At 33.4% G+C, this 22,200-nt stretch overlaps 1 non-coding gene across 1 annotated transcript; it reads right to left on the reverse strand.

The window, feature by feature from the left end:
* Nucleotides 1-21,511: 21,511 nt before the first annotated feature.
* LOC133042924 (U1 spliceosomal RNA) lies at nt 21,512-21,675 on the reverse strand. Its single transcript, XR_009689627.1, has one exon. It is a non-coding gene; the product is annotated as a U1 spliceosomal RNA (small nuclear RNA).
* Between the last annotated feature and the right edge of the window lie 525 nt (nt 21,676-22,200).

Consider the following 22,200-nt stretch of genomic DNA (forward strand, 5'->3'; position numbering starts at 1 on the left):
ATATTCACTTTCATGCAACCATCACCTTCATCAAGATATAGACTAGTAATAAACAACAAATAAAATTCTTAAAGTGAGTATTTCTTCATGGTATAATTTGGCTATTAATTTTTTTTCTGTACATTGCAGTTTTTATTTAATGACTCCATCATTTTGTAATTTAGGAAATATTTAAATGTAATTATAAAACAAAAATTCTATATTTCACAGTTTATATGATTTCTCTGTCTTGTTAAAACATTAAATTTACAAGATATTTTCTATACAGTTTGTCAACAAAGCATATTTAAACATTAATAATGCCAAAAATCATTTAAATTCCCCAGCTTTGTTAGTATTTTACAAATAATAGATATTTTGCACAATAACATTTTTGTGTTAGTTTTTAATATACTAAAATTTCCTGGAGGAGGGCACAGCAACCCACTCCAGTTTTCTTGACTGGAGAATCTCATGGACAGAGGGGCCTGGGTGGACTGCAATCTGTAGCATGACTGAAGTGACTTAGCCTGCGTGCAGGCATACTAAAATTTAATGTGATTTCCATTTGTATCTAATTTTATTATTTAAGTAATAGAAGCATTTATTAATTTTTTTGCAATCATATTTCTGTTCTATTTCTGAAATTCTAAAAACAAACTGATTGAAATGAAAACTTTCCCTTTAATAGAATTATTTTTTAAGCTCAAGAAACAGAAGAATAAGGGCAAAATCTTTATTTAAGAAAATCCAGCAATAATGAAAACAAAGAAATCTATCACTGTAGAACTGTGGTAATTGCATACTTTCTTAATGATTAAACTAATGATTTAATGCTTAGAATTTAAAGGCTTGGCAGAACTCCTCAAGCAAACAAGCAAACAGAAAAGACTTTGGCTATGGGTTCTGTTTCTCAACAACAGCATTAGCTTGAAATTTATGTTGGAAAATACTGTCTTTATTATATAAAGATTCAAATCCCTCAAGTGTTGTAACTTCACATATAATGTAGGCAATTGAGTATTATTTGGCCTATGTTTAATGCTTAAAGTTTGAAATCCTGCTACCAAGAAGGATGAGGTCACTGACTTATATAAATTTACATATACATACATATAATTTAAATAAATTAAATGAATTAATCAGTTTAATCAAATTAAGAAATTTCATCTTTAACTGAGCAAAGGGAAACCTTTCATATTGTTTTTTGCCTGACTGCTGATTTAATAATAAATCTACAGATCTAGAAAAGTTATCACATTTCAAGATAATCTGAATTTTGGTTTGTGCAGGCATGATAATGAAATAAAATGATACTGATTACATAGCCACATTACATGATTTTGAAACATTCATGATTATTTAAACAGAAACAATAATTCAATGATTAGTAAAATGGAGACAGAAATTTTAGAAATGTCTGTAAGTTTCAAAAATACTAGTTATTAGGCTGTGGAGACTGATTGATTATCTACTGCTTATTGTATCTGGAAATGCCTCAGTTTTCTACATAATAGTTACAAATTTTCAGTTAACTGTAACTTGGTGACTTAAGGTTAAAAGTGAAGGTAAATGTGCCTCATGTATCATGATATTACTTATATCAGTTAAATTTTGCAAAGGTACAGTGTGGAAACACTTTTTACTCAATAAGTAACAAAAGAAAACAAAAATTCCTATATTATTTTACACTTATTTACTTGTATAAATTCCTAAACCTCTCACAGCTTGTTCCAGAGAATAATAAAAGAAAAACATGTTCAGAATTACTTTCTATGTTTGTAATAGTGTGTTATTATGAGCCATTTCTTTTCCTACTTTGAAAAGAGGTTGTAAAAAAATATTCTTTGGTTTCTATTACAATGCCAATTCCATTTAATACCAATGCAAAGTTAATACATATCTTGTGCTTCTTTAATCACACAATCAGCTATTTCTAAATCTCAAAGACTATTAACTCACTTTTTGTACTGTTGATATGCTACTGAATACTAGAATTTTGGAAGGTGACTTGAAAGTTTACATCACTGTTATATTTTGTGTTCATTCCTTAAACATGTATAATTAAACAAGCCAGTTTGTCAACCTGATGTATTCTCTTTTATAATTGTGAAGCAAAGTTCTTTTAATATTTCAGAGGGCATATAATTAACTTTGCCATAGGCTTATTTTTACCCTATACTATTAGTTTTACGCTGCCATATACCATAGAGCATGCCAAACTCAGCTCAACATTATATCCAATGCTAATATTTGGCTCTCTTGGTTATGACAAAATAAATTTTATAAGCACATCATATTTAATAAAACAATGTTTATTCTGTATTACTGTGTTTAATTCATGGGCTGAAAAACACATCCCTAGAATCAAGAGAGCTTAGGTTCAAATAGCAATAATAGCCTTCCATAAGCCTAGATCTTGGTTTCCCACCAAATGCACATTTTTAAGGATATTTGATTTCAAGAAAGATAAAATTATGTGAAATATTGATAATTAAAATATTTACAAAAAGTAAAAGAGTATAACTGATATTTCTTTTAAAAATATTCTAAAAATTAAAATAATTGTTTTATAAAAAGTAGAGTATCAAATAAAAATCTTTACAAGTTTTGAAAATATAATCCATCACATTGATGGTATATTTTCCCAACAATTAACAGTTTCTAAAATACATCTCTGCATATTTTGTTGTCTTTGAGAAATAACGGGCCTTGTATAAGTCAACCTTATACAAAAAGCATCAAAAAAAAAAGCAATTTTAAGTCATTTTTTTTCCATTCCTATCTCAGAGAAGATTAAGTAAGTAATCTTCTTACTTAAAAGAGTGTATCCTGTCTTTTTCACACTGAATATAATTAAAAATTGAACAGAATTATGGAACAGTTCTTTGAGCACTCTAAAACATATTTTAACCAATTAATCCAGCAGAAACACTTGTTAAGAAGATAAAGAAACAATTGATAAAAGTAGGTATGCAATTGCTCATCAGTACATGAAATGAAAATGAAAGTCACTCAGTCGTGTCCAACTCTTTGCAACCCCATGGACTATACAGTCCATGGAATTCTCTAGGCCAAAATACTGGGGTGGGTAGCTATTCCCATCTCCAGGAGATCTTTCCAACCCAGAGAATGAACCCAGGTCTCCCGCATTGCAGGCAGATTCTTTACCAGCTGAGCCACCAGGGAAGCCCTAGTATATTAAATAATATATAGTAAAACTGCTATTAGGAAAATAAAAATTAAAGTAAAATCAATTTAAGTTTTTACTATTTTATTAGTAAAGCTATTTGATTAGTAATATCAAGTAGTGCCATGAATGTGAAGAATAAGAACTGACCTTTATTGTTGGTGGGAGATACAGGGAGGCTTGGCCTGCAGCTGTCCATGGGGTCACAAAGAATCAGACATGACTGAGTGAACTGAACTGAACTGGTACATACACAGACATAATCTCCATATCACCTGGGGAAGGAAATTACACAAAAATTGCCAAAATACACCTGGGAAAAATATCCATAATGGGAAGTATATTTATGTATAAAGCTAACACTGGTGGCTCAGCAGTAAAGAATCCGTCTGCCATGCAGGAGACCACAAGCAATGTAGGAGAAGCAGATTCGATCCTTGAATTGGGAAGACCCAGGGGAGAGGGGAGAAAGAGAAAAGAAAATGGCAACCCACTCCGGTATTCTTGCCTGAAAAATTCCATGGAGAGAAGAGTGTGGCAGGCTGCAGTCTGTAGGGTCACAAAGATTCGGACACAACTCGGTGACTAAAGTGAAAGTGTTAGTCACTCAGTTGTGTTTGACTCTTTGTGATCCCACAGACTATAGCTCACTGTGCTCCTCTGCCCATGGAATTTTCCAGTCAAAAACACCAGAATGGGTTCCCATTTCCTAATCCAGAGGATCTTCCTGACCCAGGGATCGAATCTGTCTCCTGTGTCACCTGCTTTATAGGCAGATTCTTTACAGTTTGAGCCAACAGGAAAGTCCATTTTATTCATAAATCTAACAGTTAAATAGAAGCCATGGTGTATAACTATGATCACCAACTAAATGGCAGGAACAATGCCAAGTTCCTTAAATGTATTAATACATTTACTTCTAGAAAATGAACCTGTGACATAAGTACAAATATTATCTACATTTTACAGAAGAAGAAACTAAGAGAAATTAAAACGTTAGGTTTGTATCAAACAGGCAACATGTGTGGAGATTATAATTCCAAAGAAGTCCCTCAGATATTTATAACACGAAATATTATGGAAGAGCCAAAGGAAATGATGACCTGATTATATGTATTAAAAATAAGAGCTCTAAGTGAAATAAATCAGATTTGAGAAAGACAAATACTAAATGACCTCACTTACATGTTAGTCACTCAGTCATGTCCAACTCTTTGTGACGCCGTGGACTGAAGCCCACCAGGCTCCTCTCTTCATGGTCATTCTCCAGGCAAGAATACTAGAGTGGGTAGCCATTTCCTTCTCCAGGGAATCTTTCCAACCCAGGGATTGAACCCAGATCTCCCAAACTGCAAGCAGATTCTTTACCATATAAGCCACCAGGGAAGCCCAATGATGTGGAATCTAAAAAACAACCCAACAAAACTCAGAGATACAGAGAACAGATCAGTGATCCCCAAAGGTAAGAATGTGGGTGGGGGAAAAATGAGTGAATGTAGACAAAAGTAGACAATAGGTATAAACTTCCTGTTATAAAATAAAATAAATATGCCTTGGAGATGTAATGTACAGCATGGTGACTATAGTCATAATACTGTATTATATATTTGAAAGTTTCTAAGAGATTATATCTTTAAAGTTCTCATCATAAGAAAAAAAATATGCAACTTAATGGGATGATGGCATGTTAACTAAATTTACCATGGTGATCGATTCTCAGTATATACAAATATCAAATCATTATGTTATATACCTGAAACTAGTATGTCCATTATATCTAAATTTTTAAAAAACAACTATTGCAGTGCCAAATACTAGAGAATTTATTTTAATAGACTCATTCATTATTAAAACCCACAAGTAATGAGTGCTATGAAAAATTGTAGAAAAAAAAAGAATTGTTATTACTTAAATTCCACTAATCAACTAATTTTAAAGTAACTTTCCAGATAGTCTACTACTATTCCTGCATAAGCTCTTGGTTTAGTAATATTTTGTAGAAGAAACTGTGTGTGTCTCTTCTGCTTATTCTGCCAAAGGGAACTCAAGAGCCTGCACACTAGTCAGTTGACATCACTGAATTCATGTGATGTGAATTACACTTACACTCAATTCTGTAACTCCCTGACATTCTTCCAGTAAATTCCTTTACTGTATAAAATAGCTAGAGGATCTTCTATTTATTCTTTTTCTTCCCTAGCTTTTTACTTCTTCCCAAAAGGATTCTGGTAATACATTGTCAGTAGCAAAGTTTTTATAATAAAACAACGATTTGGGATATGTAAAATGACATTAAATGACACATATTCTCCTCCTGTGAAAGTGATGAGAAAGTATTCTGTTGTGTCCTTTACTCTAAATCCCCAAGTACCACTGTATTCAGAGGTGGTGGTGGTGTAGTCGCTAAATCATGTCTAAGTCTTGTGACCCCATGGACTGTTGTCCACCAAGCTTCTCTATACATGGGATTCTCCAGTCAAGAATACTGGAATGGGTTGCCATTTCCTTCTCCAGGGGATCTTTCTGACCCAGGGATCAAAACCCAGTCCCCTGCATTGGCAGGTGGATTCTTTACCACTGAGCCACCAGGGAAGCCCATTGTATTCAGAGTAAGGATATAACCATGAGTTCAGCTAACATAATGAATGTGATTCTGCTCCTTAGGCAAACTGCTTAACAATGCTCTTGTAGTCCTACAGTAAACATCATCCCTCCCCCAACTTGGTTTCAAAATAAAAAAAATAAATTCAGAAAATATTCAGATGTTTTTAGAAGAGAGAGATGCAGCAATTTTTTTCTATTACCTACTGAAAATCATAGAAATAATTTCATCCTCTTTATCTTCTTTCCTCAGTCACTTTCCATTTTGTCATAATGTTGACGAAAGTTTTTGAAAAAAAAAAATAAAACCCCACACAGAGAGATAGTACAGTAAGAGCCATTCCTTAAAGTTAGGGGGAGGAAAAGTCATATCTAAAAGATAAGAAAGTTAAAAGAGTTATTGGTGAAAGAAGTTTAAAAATGTCAGGGAATTTTTTTTAATTGTTGAAAGGAAAAAATATTAAGAAACAAAGCAAGACAAAATTAAGAGTAAAAGATTTTCTAAATAAAATTTATGACATAAAATCAAGGGGAAGATTAAAGACTAAGACATTATCAAAGGGACTATTAAAATATATAAAGATACTAGGATTCTATGTGAACATTAAGATTGCATAAAATAATGACACAAGAGAACAAAGGAAGAAAATTTTTGAGTTCAGATATTAGATTCAAATGCAATGGACATGAATTTGGGCAAACTTCAGGAGATGGTGAGGAACAGAGGCCTGGCAGACTGTATTCGTGGGGTCACAAAGAGTTGGACATGACTGGGTAACTGAACAACAACAACAATAGATGCAAACACTAAAGTCATATATTTAGGAAAATGTTTGAAATATGAGTAAAATGCACTCTTACTTTGATTTGTTGGAAAAATAACAAAATGCACATTCTAAAAGCTCTTTTCCTTATTAATAATTTTATATGCTGTTTTTTATCTGCAGTCTTGATTTCTTAGGCCAAATATAAATAAGAAAAATAAATAAAGTTCTAATTATTCACTTCTGGGATAGCATTTCCTCCAAATCATAACAAATCAATTATAAACTATATTATAGACAGAGGAGATGCATTTTTCCACCCTTTGGGAAAAGTCTCTAATGTGAATGAACCAAACCCAATGCTTGATCTGTATGAATGAAAGCTATTAGGGCTGGATCCCTCCATGAAAGGAATGGCAATCTACTCTATTCTTGCCTGAAAAATTCCAAGGACAGAGGAGCCTGGTGGGCTATAGTCCATGGGGTCACACAGTCAGACAAGACTGAGCATGCACACAGCACAACGGCAGTACACGAAAAACACGCAAGCAAAATTCTTACCTTCCTGTACTATGTGAATTAAATGTGAATAAAACCGTACAGATACGTACATAGTTTTATACATACATCTGTATATGAACATTTCCATATTTACACATGTGTGTGTATATATTAAACATAGGTAAAAGCATTTCTAGTCACTAGGGACTAAAACTATTGACTGCACAACATGAAGCTTTACATATTCATTTCTTAAAGGAATAGAGATAATATCATACAGTATAAATCAACAATGGCATGCATTTGGAAACCCAATCAAAGTTCACAGTCCTTGGGTTATTGTAAAACATTAAGAAATAAAAGAGTTGCGCCACAGTAAAAAGACCAAGAAGTGATTTCAAAAAGATATCAAAGAGGGTAATTATAAAATTAATTGATTGATTTCTCTCCATATTCAAGGATAATTATCAAATTAGGATACCTAAAACCTCTAAGGAAATGTTTTAATTTTTTAATGAAATAAGAAAAAAACAAGCAAAAAAAAAAAATCCCAGAGCATCACAGTCATGCACTCATTCTTTTCTTATCCATTTACCAAAGTGAAGAACACTGCACAGAAGGAACTGATTTCAGAAAAATGGTAAAAATCTATATCTAGGCAAGTTAAATTTAAGACAGATTTAAGACATGCTAGTGGAGATGTTAATCATGTACTAGAATACACACAACTGGAATTCAAATGAGTCATATAGTCATTATCATATGGGTGCTGTTTAAAAAGAAAAAGGCCACATGAAAAGTATAAAGAGGAAAAAGGGTTCTGAGGCCTAATCCCTAGAGATCTCAACATTTAGAAGTCTAAAAAAGATTTAAAGTGAGAGAAAAATTAAGAAGACATAACATCAAACAATGTGCTAAAGAATCCTTAAGTATCTTTGATTGTACAGTTTGGATTATTTATAGGTGAATATGACTGCTACTCATTTACTCACATATAAATATTACTACTGCCCATACACAGAGATTTTCTTACCCCTAAGCATCATTATATAATTTGCCTTTTGGTTTTGCCTGAAGCTGGCCTAAATATCATGTTGAATATATGGATTTAAGTTGTGTTGATAACTTTTGATTTTTTTTTTATACCCTGTAGGTAAGTTTTCTCTTTTTAGTTCTAATAAGTCTTTAAAAGGTTAAGGCCTAAAGGAAAGTAATTAAATAAACTTTTTTTCTTGTTTCCTCTTTTTATGTTTTCAAACAGAATAATTAGATGACTTCTATTTGTTTTTACACTTGGGGCTATTTTTAGAACTTAATAGATGGAATATTGTCAGTTAATAATAAAACCTTTGAACAAGAACTTTTTCTATTCTGCCCATTTTTTAAATCCCATGGTTAATGACATCTTAGATTATAATCATAATCTAATTTCTCTAGGGGATGAGTGAGTAACTTTTAATATTTTAATGTTATTGCTTAAAAAAAAACTGAAAATGTGGGAAGAAGAGGATTTAAACATGAAACCAATTACTTCTCTATTCCTTCAGTTACAGGAAGTTTAAATTGGGATTAATGAGTGCTTGGAGGCACTTTTTAAAAAACAGTTTCTTGAGGTGAAAAGTATATGCAAAAAAAAAGAACATATTTTGAGTACATTATGACTTTTGACAAATTAATAGATATGAGAAAACTTCAACATACCAAGAAAATGAACATTTCCTCCACACCCCAAATTTCCTAGTACCTCTTTGTAACCCGTTTTCCCCCTCAACATCATTCATAAACAATCATTGCTTTGCTTTTCTTTATTACAGATTAAAGTGCATATTTTAGGGCTTCCCTGGTAGCTCAACTGGTAAAGAATCCACCTGCAACGCAGGAAACCTGGGTTTGATCCCTGGGTTGGGAAGATCCCAGGGAGAAGGGAACGCCTACCCACACAGTACTCTGGCCTGGCGAACTCCATACAGTCCACTCTCTGTAAAGAGTCTATGGGTCTTCCCAGTGCACCAGCCCCAAGCACTTGTCTCGGGGATCGGGATGGGGAATACATGTAAATCCGTGACTGATTCATGTCAATGTATGGCAAAAACCACTACAATATTGTAAAGTAATTAGCCTCCAACTAATAAAAATAAATGGGGGGGGGGGGGAGGGGAAGAGTCTATGGGTCTCAAAGAGAGAAATGTAATGAGCTACTTTCACTTTTCATCCAACATATGGATTCAGAAAAATCATCTCTACTTTTGTTTCATTCATGTACTCACCTGTATCATTAGTTGCTCCCTTTCTAATGTTGAACAGTCTAACATTAATTTAACATTAATCAAACCAAATGTTCATAAAAAGTGAATGGGTAAATTGTAGTATACCCATTCACTTTTTATGAACATTTGGTTTGATTCCAGATTTCGGCTATTGAAAATAAAAATGTATGGAAGTTTATGTACAAGTCTTTGTATGGATATTCACTTTCATTTCTTTTAGGTAGTTAGCTAGCGGTAGAAAGTTAGGTCACATATAGATAGATATTTAACTGTTCAAGAAACTGTCAAATTGTTTTTCAAAGTAATGGTAATATTTTACAATCCTACAAGCAATGTAGAAGAGTACTAATTGCTCTTCATCCCTACCAATACTCGGCATATTCAGTTTTCGCTTTGTTATTTTGTTGTTTTATGTTTATTAACACTATTACTATTAGTTTAGCCTCTAACATTTGCTTAGTCATATAATGATTTCATTTGCTTTTCTTGATAACTAATAACACTGAATTTCTCCTATGCTTATTGATCATACATATCTCTTCTCTTCTAAGGTTTCTGTTCACTTTTCCCCATTATTATTGAACTGTTTTCCTCATTAGTGAAGTATTAGAATCTTTATTCTGATCACAAATCCGTTGTCTAATATGTGTCATCATTAATTTTGCTAATGTGACTGGTTCTTTCATTTTTTAAATGATGTATTCTAAACATCAAACTATAAAATAATATTTATCATGAAATCTGATGCATCAAATTTTAATAATGGTTCATGCCTTTTTTGTTTCATATGTAGGAAAGTAATGTCTACTCCACCATAGAAAAAAACAATGGTTTCCTACTTTTGTTTGAAAGTTTTACACTTTCAGGTTTTATATTTAAGCCTATGATCCATTTTGAGTTAATTTTATGTTTATAATATGAGGTAAGGGTCTATATTTATATTGAATATAGTTTCCTCTTTGAAACATCTTGTCAGCTTTGTCAAAATGAACCGACAATATAATGTGTATATATTTCTGGACTCATTTTTTTTTTCCATCCATGTACAATGTCTACTTTTTCACCACTACCAAACTATCTTGATTATTATAACTATAAAGAACTTTTACCAATATAGTATAATTAAAGATTTTGGAAGTAACTTCAGGGTATCAAAACTATGCTCACGTCCAAATTTATATCCATCTGTCATTTATTCAAATGCAATTAAATTGGATTGTGCATAGGTAGAGTCAAGGGAGATGAATGGGAAGCAGTGTGACTCTTCTGATTACCCAAAGCCTAAGTTTTCTATTCTTTAATCCCAAATTTTTAATTATCTTTATGCTTTATCTAGAGTTTCAGAAATAAGACATCCTTTTTTTCTTCCAGTCCTATCTGCTCTTTATCCTCATTTCTCCAGCATCTTGGTATTCTATGCTTTTTCCTATATTGTAATTATACATTTCACTATAAATCATTCCTTGGATATTAGTTTGTATCATCTTTGAGCTAAATTTCATCTTCTTCCTAGAAAATAAACTACTTGGATCCTCCTACTTGAACTCAGTTGGGAAACAAATTTACTATGGTCCATCCCAAGTATACCAGGTCATTATGTGTGCTTGCTAAAGTAATAATTCTTCCACATTAAATTTAGATATAATCTGAAATTGAAAATCAGTAATTCAAGTCAACTCTCTTACTGCAAAGGTAAGAAAACTGGACACTATTCATTTTCCTCATTCATTTATTTAGCTCACATTTATTGAAATCAATAGTATTGTCATGCAACATGCTTGGGGCTACAATTATAAAGAGGGAGCACAACTAAATATAAAATAATAAGTTCTGTGGTGGAAATTTCATGTTTAAGACATCTTTGAAATATCCAAATCACAGGTAAAATAAGGAATAAGACATATATGTGTTTGTGATAGAGTGGTAATATAGAAAACAAAATTTACTCAGATAAGAGTCCTATAGAATCTATATGAACATGGGCTTTAGAATCTCACATAACAGAATTAACACCAGCTCAACCCTGATATAAGAATTGGTACTTTCTTCTACTATACCCATGTCATATATGACTGTGCCCACTTTTTGTTTGTTTGTTTGCAACAAATGTCTTTTAGTGTTAAAAGAGGATAGAGGCAATTGACACAACATCTGAAAAATGTAGTATCAATTGCCCCTGTCTTATTGAAATATTAGGGCTTCCCTGTGGCTCAGATGGTAGAAAATCCACCTGTAATTCAGGAGACCTGGGTTCAATACTTGGGTTGGGAGATATCCACTCCAGTACTCTTGCCTAAAGAATTCCATGGGCAGAGGAGCCTGGTGGGTTACAATCCTTAGGTTGTAAGAGTTGGACAGTATTGAATGACTGACACTTTCATTTTCTGCAAAATGTAAAATGATAGAATATGTGTAAACAATTTAAATTTTGGATTACATTAGAATCGAGTGTGATAAAAATGCAAAATGAAGGATCCAATCAACAAAATCAGGTTTATAAGAGCCATGAACCTGAGGCAAGAAAGGAGTTTGGGATGTAATATTTAAAACCCATAATCAGTCTAATAAGGAATTAGGGCAAGATGTCCAATGTCAGGAAATGTAGAATTATCTTAAATAAAAGGTTGATCTCAATACTCTTTTCAGGCTGATAGTTGTGAACAGAGTCCACAAATTGATACAGGGTTATTATGTTTTTAAATGTGGACATTAGAGATTAATTCTATTCAGTTAATGTTGCCATTAAATTCCTCCATTTTTCTATCACAGAAAAACTAAAATCTAAGTACTCTACTTACAATGGAGTTCACATAATAATAGACAGAATTAAAATACTTTTCAGTTTCCTTTCTGTGCCACATGTAAGGAACTGGAACTATGAGTTGCCAAAGAAACAGTGAAACAAGCTGATACTTTAATTCTTCCTATATTTTTCCACTGAGGATTTCTCAGTGGAATTAAGCTAGGCAATTATGTTGCCTCTTTACCACCTAGTTTTCTATGAAGATATTTCCAAAAAAATCAAAAAGTTATGTCCACATCATCTTTCTGAAGCAATGCTGATCCTCAAATACTCAGTATATTTTATTTGTCTTTAGTTTTTATCCAGTATTCCTATCTTTACTCTTGGGTTAAAAAGTATGCCCTTAATCCTTGTTTACAAGTACTTGATATTTACAGGTAGATTTAATGTTCCCAGGTAGACTTTGTTCACTCTAGCTCATAAAATTTGAGTTATTTTAATCCTTTCTCATTAGTCTGTCTATTCACTCTCTTAATCTCTCATATTGCTTTTGTGTGAGCTTCTGGTTTTCATTTATCTATGAATGCCCAGGATTGGAATGTCTGTAATCAAATGTATTCAAGCAGGTTGAGTTCATGTAAAATAAGAAGACAAATCATTATCATCATTTTTGTCAAGTTGATAAAAGCAATACAGATTTTAAAAATGTATTTTATATTAATTATTGTCTAATATTTTACTATTATGAAGCATTTATATAGTGTGTTATCTTCTCAGCACCAAATTTTGTTTTATGAACATGCTCCATATTTTTGTCTATTTGCTTAATTTCTTGGTATTGTTTAAAATCCTCTAGTGCCCACTTTTTTTTTTTTCTGTTTTTTTTTTTTTTTTATTAGTTGGAGGCCAATCACTTCACAACATTTCAGTGGGTTTTGTCATACACTGATATGAATCAGCCATGGATTTACACGTATTCCCCATCCCGATCCCCGCTCCCACCTCCCTCTCCACCCGATTCCCCCGAGTCCTCCCAGTGCACCAGGCTGGAGCACTTGTCTCATGCATCCCACCTGGGCTGGTGATCTGTTTCACCATAGATAGTATACATGCTCTTCTGTTGAAATATCCCACCCTCACATTCTCCCACAGAGTTCAAAAGTCTGTTCTGTATTTCTGTTTCTTTTTCTGTTTTGCATATAGGGTTATCGTTACCATCTTTCTAAATTCCATATATATGTGATAGTATGCTGTAATGTTCTTTATCTTTCTGGCTTACTTCACTCTGTATAATGGGCTCCAGTTTCAGCCATCTCATTAGGACTGGTTCAAATGAATTCTTTTTAACGGCTGAGTAATATTCCATGGTGTATGTGTACCACAGCTTCCTTATCCATTCATCTGCTGATGGGCATCTAGGTTGCTTCCATGTCCTGGCTATTATAAACAGTGCTGCAATGAACATTGGGGTGCACGTGTCTCTTTCAGATCTGGTTTCCTCAGTGTGTATGCCCAGAAGTGGGATTGCTGGGTCATATGGCAGTTCTATTTCCAGTTTTTTAAGAAATCTCCACACTGTTTTCCATAGCGGCTGTACTAGTTTGCATTCCCACCAACAGTGTAAGAGGGTTCCCTTTTCTCCACACCCTCTCCAGCATTTATTGCTTGTAGACTTTTGGATAGCAGCCATCCTGACTGGCGTGTAATGGTACCTCATTGTGGTTTTGATTTGCATTTCTCTAATAATGAGTGATGTTGAGCATCTTTTCATGTGTTTGTTAGCCATCTGTATGTCTTCTTTGGAGAAATGTCTGTTTAGTTCTTTGGCAAATTTTTTGATTGGGTCATTTATTTTTCTGGAATTGAGCTACAGGAGTTGCTTGTATATTTTTGAGATTAATCCTTTGTCTGTTTCTTCATTTGCTATTATTTTCTCCCAATCTGAGGGCTGTCTTTTCACCTTACTTATAGTTTCCTTTGTAGTGCAAAAGCTTTTAAGTTTCATTAGGTCCCATTTGTTTAGTTTTGCTTTTATTTCCAATATTCTGGGAGGTGGGTCATAGAGGATCTTGCTGTGGTTTATGTCGGAGAGTGTTTTGCCTATGTTCTCCTCTAGGAGTTTTATAGTTTCTGGTCTTACATTTAGATCTTTAATCCATTTTGAGTTTATTTTTGTGTATGGTGTTAGAAAGTGTTCTAGTTTCATTCTTTTACAAGTGGTTGACCAGTTTTCCCAGCACCACTTGTTAAAGAGGTTGTCTTTTTTCCATTGTATATCCTTGCCTCCTTTGTCAAAGATAAGGTGTCCATAGGTTCGTGGATTTATCTCTGGGCTTTCTATTCTGTTCCATTGATCTATATTTCTGTCTTTGTGCCAGTACCATACTGTCTTGATGACTGTGGCTTGGAGATTAGATCAGTTGCCTAAATTCTAAAATAGTTATTCCTTCTGAAATTCATTAAATATCTGAAAAGTTGTAAAGCTTCCTTGTTCATACAAAGATGTAGTAGTTACTCTAAAAAGTATAAGTTGCAACAGTTGTAAAGAAGTTACAGGACAGATATAAATAAATTACTTTTTTAAAAGATGGGAACCCCTTTAACCTATTCTCTGAAAAAAATACTGAAAAAGTCAATTGATTTTAAATATCTCAAAAGCTTAAGTATGCAATTATGTGTTGAGATTTTAATTTGAAATCTTTTCATTGTTACTGAAATATAGTCATGCAAACCTTATTTTAAGGAGTACATAAGTTATGATAAAGCAATAATGGTATTTAGACTTAAAAGTAAAGCCTGCTTCAGGGCTTCATTATGTTACAGTGATATTAAAGATAATTCTGCCAATTGATATCACTTTTATCTCAGACATTCTATTTCATTTTAAGCTCTGATCAGTTTATTTCTCATACATTGTTGGGAATTAATGGATACTTATAGCCTTGGATCTATAAGTCTTAGCACCGAAGAAGTGATGCTTGTGAACTGTGGTGTTGGAGAAGACTCTTGAGAGCCCCTTGGACACCAAGGAGATCCAACCAGTCCATCCTAAAGGAGATCAGTCCTGGGTGTTCATTGGAAGGACTGATGCTGAAGCTGAAACTCCAATACTTTGGCCACCTGATACAAAGAGCTGACTCATTGGAAAAGACCCTGATGCTGGGAAAGATCGGGGGCAGGAGGAGAAGGGGAGGACAGAGGATGAGATGGTTGGATGACATCATCGACTCGATGGACATGGGTTTGGGTGGACTCTGGGAGTTGGTGATGGACAGGAAGGCCTGGCGTGCTACGGTTCAAGGGGTCGCAAAGAGTCGGACACGACTGAGTGACTGAACTGAACTGAACTGATAGCTTTGGAATTGTATGAAAACAAGTCAAACTTTTATTTGAAAAGGAAAAAATTCACTTTTGTTAATGAGTCATGTTCTCTATGATTACTAACAAAAACATGGGGGAAATGTAACGGAAAGCAGAAGCTGTACTTTTTTTTAGATTGCTTATAAAAATTTGGTCTCAAAATCAAACAGCAACCAACTTGAGGTGCCCAGAAAAAACAAGAAATATTTACAAAGAAGAAAGCATTTCCCACTTACAATTTAGGAAAAGGTAGTAGATAGAGAGGTTGGATTTGAGGAGGAGTTAAAAACTAGAAAACATCTCCAGGTCCCTTCATCTAAGTAGCCTCAGTATTAGAAAGGATAATCAAGGACACTTCAAAGTTTATATGGGGATATTGTAACTGATTTTCAATTTTTATTGTAATATCTCATGTTACACTGCTATACATATGAAGGCTGACAACCACAGAATATTAGCATAAACTAAGAGTCAGAAATGACCTACTAGTTTATTCTAAGAATAAAGCAGAGTTAGCACTGAAATGGGAAAACAAACAAACAAACAAACATTACCTGGCTCTTCTTTTTAGAATCCTAAGGCTGAGTCTAGTGAAACTGGATGAAAGAAGATCTCCTATATCTTTCCCTGTGGATGCACTCTTACTGAGTCCTGCAAGAAATAAATACATTTCCAAAACCTCCAGGAGAGTTGCTGACTTTTGTTTTTTTAAACTGAGGATACCAATCCAAAAGAATGTTCAAACTACTGCACAATTGGGCTCTTTTCACATGCTAGCAAGGTATTCCTCAAAATCCTTCAAGATAGCCTTCAACAGTATATGAATGGAGAAATTTCAGATGTACAATTTGGATCTAGGAAAGGCAGAGAAACCAGATATCAAATTGCCAACATGTATTGGATCATAGAAAAAGCAAGGGAATTCCAGAAAGAAACATTTACTTTTTCTTCATTGATTATGCTAAAGCCTTTGGCTATGTGGATCACAACAAACTGTGGAAAATTCTTAAGAGGTGAGAATACCAGACCACCTTACCTGTCCCCTGAGAAACCTGTATGCAGGTGAAGAAGCAACAGTTAGAATCAGACATGGAACAACGGACTGGTTAAAAATTTGGAAAGGAGAACATCAAGCCTGGCTATTAGTCACCCTGCTTATTTAACATATATGCAGAGTACATCATGCACAATGCAAGGCTGGATAAAGCTCATGCTGGAATTAAGATTGTCAGGAGAAATATCAATAACCTCAGATATGCACATGACACCACCCTTATGGCAGAAAGCAAAAAGGAACTAAAGAGCTTCTTGATGAAAGTGAAAGAGGAGAGGGAAAAAGCTGGCTTAAAACTCAACATTCAAAAAACTAAGATCTTGGCATTTGGTCCCATCACTTTGTGGCAAATAGATGGGGAAACAATGCAAACAGTGACAGACTTAATTTTCTTGGGCTCCAAAATCACTGTAGATACTGACTGCAGTCACAAGAGGCTTGCTCCATGGAAGAAAAGCTATGACAAACCTAGACAATTATGAAAAAGAAGAAACATTATTGCCAACAAAGGTCTATCTAGAAAGCTATGGTTTTTCCAGTAGTCGTGTATGGATGTGAGAGTTGGACCATAAAGACGGCTGCGTGCTGAAGAATTGATGCTTTTGAACTGTGGTGTTCGAGAAGACTCCTGAGAGTCACTTGGACTGCAAGGAGATGAAACCAGTCCATCCTAAAGGAGATCAGTCCTGAATATTCATTGGAAGGACTGATGCTGAAGCTGAAGCTCCAATACTTTGGCCACCTGATGGGAAGAGCTGACTCACTGGAAAAGACCCTGATGCTTGTAAAGATTGAGGGCAGGAGAAGAGTGTGACAGATGTTGAGATGGCTGGATGGCATCATTGGCTCAATGGACATGAATTTGAACAAATTCTGAGAAATAGTGAAGGACAGGGAAGCCTGGCATGCTGCAGTCCATTGGGTTGCAATGTGGCAGACAGGACTTAGAAACTGAACAACAACAACCAGCCAGAGAAATTCAGGCTTTGGATGATGCTGAGAGTCCCTATTTGAGAACATCTCTGATTCTCTAGAAGTAAATCAACTTTCCCTAAATCCTGAGAAAAAGTTTCCAGGGCCTCTGGAATCTGTTGATAATTTTATCTAGTGTCGGTGCACAGGGTCAGCCATTCCAAAATATGTCTCAATGGTGTATTGATTGCTTTGAATTAAAGTTACCTAAAAAGTGCCAAATGCAAGAAGGACACTCTTACTCTTCTCTCTGTACTCCTGAAAGCAGGAAATAAATCTCCTATGTGAAAAGTGTACCCCAAGTAACTGGAATTTGAACACACTTATCTCCAGAGGTAGTAAATTTGGGACAAGTAGCCTGTATAAATAAATGCTATACAGGCTACTTTAATTTACTATCCCCAAGCCAAACTGTTTAGATTCTTCACTAACTAAGGACCCAAAACAAGATTCTTTATTCTATCGATTTCTCACACATAGATTGTTTTTTGTCTAAGAAGTATAAAAGCATCCTGCTTTGGCCAATTCTCAGGTTTTTTTTTTTTTCCTATGAGACCTCCAAGTCCATGAATTAAAATTTGTTTACTTTTCTCTACTTATCTGTTTTGTATCAATTTCATTATAAGTCCAGGCACAGAACTCAAGAAGTATAAAGTTTCCCCTTCCCCAACACTATTCACAAAAGGTGTGTACACTATTACATTAATGTCATGCTGTTAAAATGGCAGCTAACTCTGTACAATTATATGGAATTTGTGGATCAACAAGAAACTTTCCAAAAGTATAGCATGGTGGTTTGCTTATAAAGAATGACCAAGAACTAGCTTGGACCGCCAACACTCAAAAATGCTTTTGCATTTTTCAGACTAAGACTACTGATCAAGTGCTATTTAAAATATGCAGTGTAACTGCCCACCTTGAGGGTCGCTTAGATAGTACCATAATCATCCACAATCATGGGATGAATATTCATGGTATGCAGAAAATTTCTCAAAATATTTGAGATTTTTATCCACTTTCATGAAGTTGTATATTATAAACTCAACTGAAAATAAAATAAAGATGATAATAATCTCAGGTAAATGAATCTCTCTCTCTCTATGTGTGTGTGTGTGTGTGTGTGTGTGTGTGTGTGTGTGTGATTTGAAAGCATATTCAAATATCACTGCATCTATTTTGTTATGCCCTATTGGCCATATGATAATTGAACCTGGCTAGGATTTAAATAATATTCCTCTGTTCTCCATATGGCTTAAAAGGTGACAATTCTCTCAAAAGATTTTCCCCCTATACTTTAAGGTAAAACTTGTGTCCATACATAAAAAAATAAGACTATAAAGCCATTTCTGAGATTGTTTAAGGCATATGCATTTTTATTTCAAATGCTAACTTTCTAAAATCCTAAATACTTTTCTATGCTACGAATACTTAATCATTTCATTCTTGTGTTTTTCTTTCTGTCCCTTCCCTTCTCTCCCACTCCCAAATCCTTTATAACCCTTCTTTGCTTTTACTTTGTCCCTTTCCACTCTCTCCAACTCACTCTCTTCTTTCTTTCCTTCCTTCTTTCCATTTTTCTTTCTTCCTCGTCCTTTATTTTTTCCATTTGTTTCTTTGTGGAGACATATTTATGTCTTTGGTAGGCTCTTCAGAAATACTGACCTCAGAAATTATATTTCTCCTTTATCTGATTGATGTTGTATGTAATTTTTTCCTGATTAGAAGAAATGTAGTCAGTCACAGTAAATAGGTACCTAAAAGCTTTAAGGTTAATTAATAGTGATTTTTTTTTTTTAAGTAACTGGATGACTTTGTACAGCTTATGGCAAATTATCTTACTGATACTCAAAACATAGTTCACCTGGGTACATTTACAAATAAATTTATGAAATTATAAAGCATTTAAATGCATTTTGTTCTCAAAAATGTTTTGATTAGTTTTAGAATTTCAAAAAATAACAACAGATATACTTAAGAAGCAGGAGATGAATCTACATAAATTTTAAAAAGCAAAGTCCTTTGAAGTTTCATTGATATATCTTTTTTTGTTTTCCACTTTTGTCAGCATTTTACCAGCACTGTACAAAATCATATGTGCATGCACAGATGTTGAAACTATGCCTAAGTCCTAATATTTAAGGAACAGATGGCTGACTAAACATAATCATTTAGAATAAACAACTAGCTTATCCATAAACTCACATTACTCAGCAGCATAGATATTCCATATATCTTTGTATCTATATATCTATATTCCAAAATATGTGGTTTTTTTATCACAATAAAAATTGCAAGTGTTCATAGATTACTTCAAGAGCCCCACCTTTGTGGGATGCTAAAGATAAGATTACCCTGAAAAGAAACAAATACAAATATACCTGGGGCTTATTAAGGTGGAAGTGTTATAAAAAAATAATGGAAAGATTTTCTCCCTTATTTTCTCTCTGTTTCCCCTAAACAAACTTTCCTCAGTGCTCTTACTACAGATGAGTATTTGGAACTAATTGGGAAGTTGAACTAGAAGCTGAGTGGTGTCTCCTTCTCTCTTTATATTTACTTACATTTCAAAAGCTTAAATCTGATTTACAAAGTTGGAACAAACCATATTTATCAGTAGAATAATAATTGCTATTAATTTCCTGAGAAATAACTAGAAAAGTTTTCTCAAAAGTTGCAAATGTATTTCTTTTTCCCTTAGAAACAAATGCTTTGTATTATTTTCTCCCTACCACCCATATTTCTCCAGAATTTTAAGTGTTTTTGTTGTGTTCCTTCTCAAAGGAGACTTAAAACATTTGACATTTCAGATGAGCAATAGAACTTTGCAAATTTTTCCTAAAACTTTGTTTTAAGATAAATGGTCAATATTTTATTAATATGTGAATTATTATTCAGTTTATTCACTTTTTCCTAAAAACAATTACATAAATATGTGTTGCTAAAACAAGAAATTATATTGTGGTTAAAATAGATGAAATTATTTAATAGTTATGAGTAACATTAGCAAATGAATATAATAGAAAAGAATGATAGAATTAACTTGGTGCTTTTAAGTGAATTAAATCCTAGTGGTTTTCAGGGAACTTTATTCATCTTCAATCCCAATATTAACTCAATGCCTATAACATAGAACATAATTTCATATCTCATTTTAATTAAAATATACTAATGCTCAATATCTATCATTATAGGGTAAATTGTCAAAGAAACTTTGAACAATATGACTTGACTGTTTCTACCTTTGAATAGTAATTTAGGTGATTTACAAATATACACACCTATAATATCCATTTATATTTGTACTAACTGCTTGATTAATTTTAAAGTATTGAAATGTATGTATTCATGTATACAAATATATATAGAAAGAAAGATTATATATATGTGCATAAATATTCACATGCATTCATATAACTATATATCCATATATATTTATAAATAAGAGGTTGACCCTTGAACAACCCAGAGTTAGGTTTGCCAACTCTCCACACACCTGAAAATATACATATAACTTATAATTAGCCCTCAGTATATGCAGTTCATCCATATCCATGGTTCATATCAACAGGTCAGCATCCACAGATTCAACTAATCACATATCTTGTAGTACTGTAGTACTTACTATTGAAAACAGTCCATGTATAAGTGGAATCATGAAGTTCAAATTCATGTAGCTCATGGGTCAGCATCCATACATATGAGTATATATATAGTCACATATATTTATATATGAATATTATAGTGCTTATATATACATCCATATATATTTATATGATATATATATAGTTTCATGTGAGAAAATCAACATATATGTATTTTACAGATTCAGTAAAAATGATGACGCATCTGAAACTATTCTTTTCTTGATAAATTTCCTTTTTTTCCCTCTTCACAGAGACATTGTTTTTTTCTTTTTTATTAGCTTCTAGAACCTGCCTGAGCATCCTGGGTCAACTTTACTAGTGCCCTTTCAATATGTTCAGTTAGGATGCCTTGTTCAATTACAGATTTCAAATGCTATTTTACTGCATTATACTGTTTTACTCCTTAAAAGTTTTGAGTTTTTTTTTTTTTTTTAACCAGGGGAAAGTGCGAACGCAGTCCCCCACTACCACAAATTATGCAGTCGAGTTTCCCACACTTGGGGAAATCGCAGGGGTCAGCACATCTGGAGTGCTATGGATAAGCCTCGCCCTGGGAAAACCACCTTTGTGATCATGGTGTCTCCCCTGCCAGGTAAGTATAAGTTTTGAGTTTTAATATTTTGAAATATATTTGTCTTTTGCCTGTGTAGATCACTATCTTTTTGTTAGTTCCTTTCATTTCTATTCTATGTTCCTTACTGTGATTTTTGTCACATATATTTTAGAAATCTTGTGATTAGTATTTATTTACAAGTTGTATTGCTACTTCAATTTCTTTTCTGATTTCAGTAAGCTCAAATCTAACATTTCCTTGATTTTTCTTTTCACTTGTATCTGGTTTTGAATTTCTTGCTTTCCTTCATGTAAATAATTTCTCAATTATATTTTTATTTTGTATTTATACTATGAGTACTATAGTCAATTGTCTCCACTTCGAACTTTTTTGGGGGAAGTGTTTTAATCTGCTGAAAGGTTTTAATTGTCATTTGTTGTTGTTGTTTCCATATTAACTTTATATACACTTTTTTCCTCTGTATTAGATTTATATGATTTATGCCACAGATAAGCCTAATTTGAGTTAAAAAGGCTAAAATAAAGTGACCAACAAAACATATGCCAAATGTC

This window comes from Dama dama, chromosome 21 (genome assembly GCF_033118175.1).
Source record: "Dama dama isolate Ldn47 chromosome 21, ASM3311817v1, whole genome shotgun sequence".
NCBI lineage: Eukaryota > Metazoa > Chordata > Mammalia > Artiodactyla > Cervidae > Dama > Dama dama.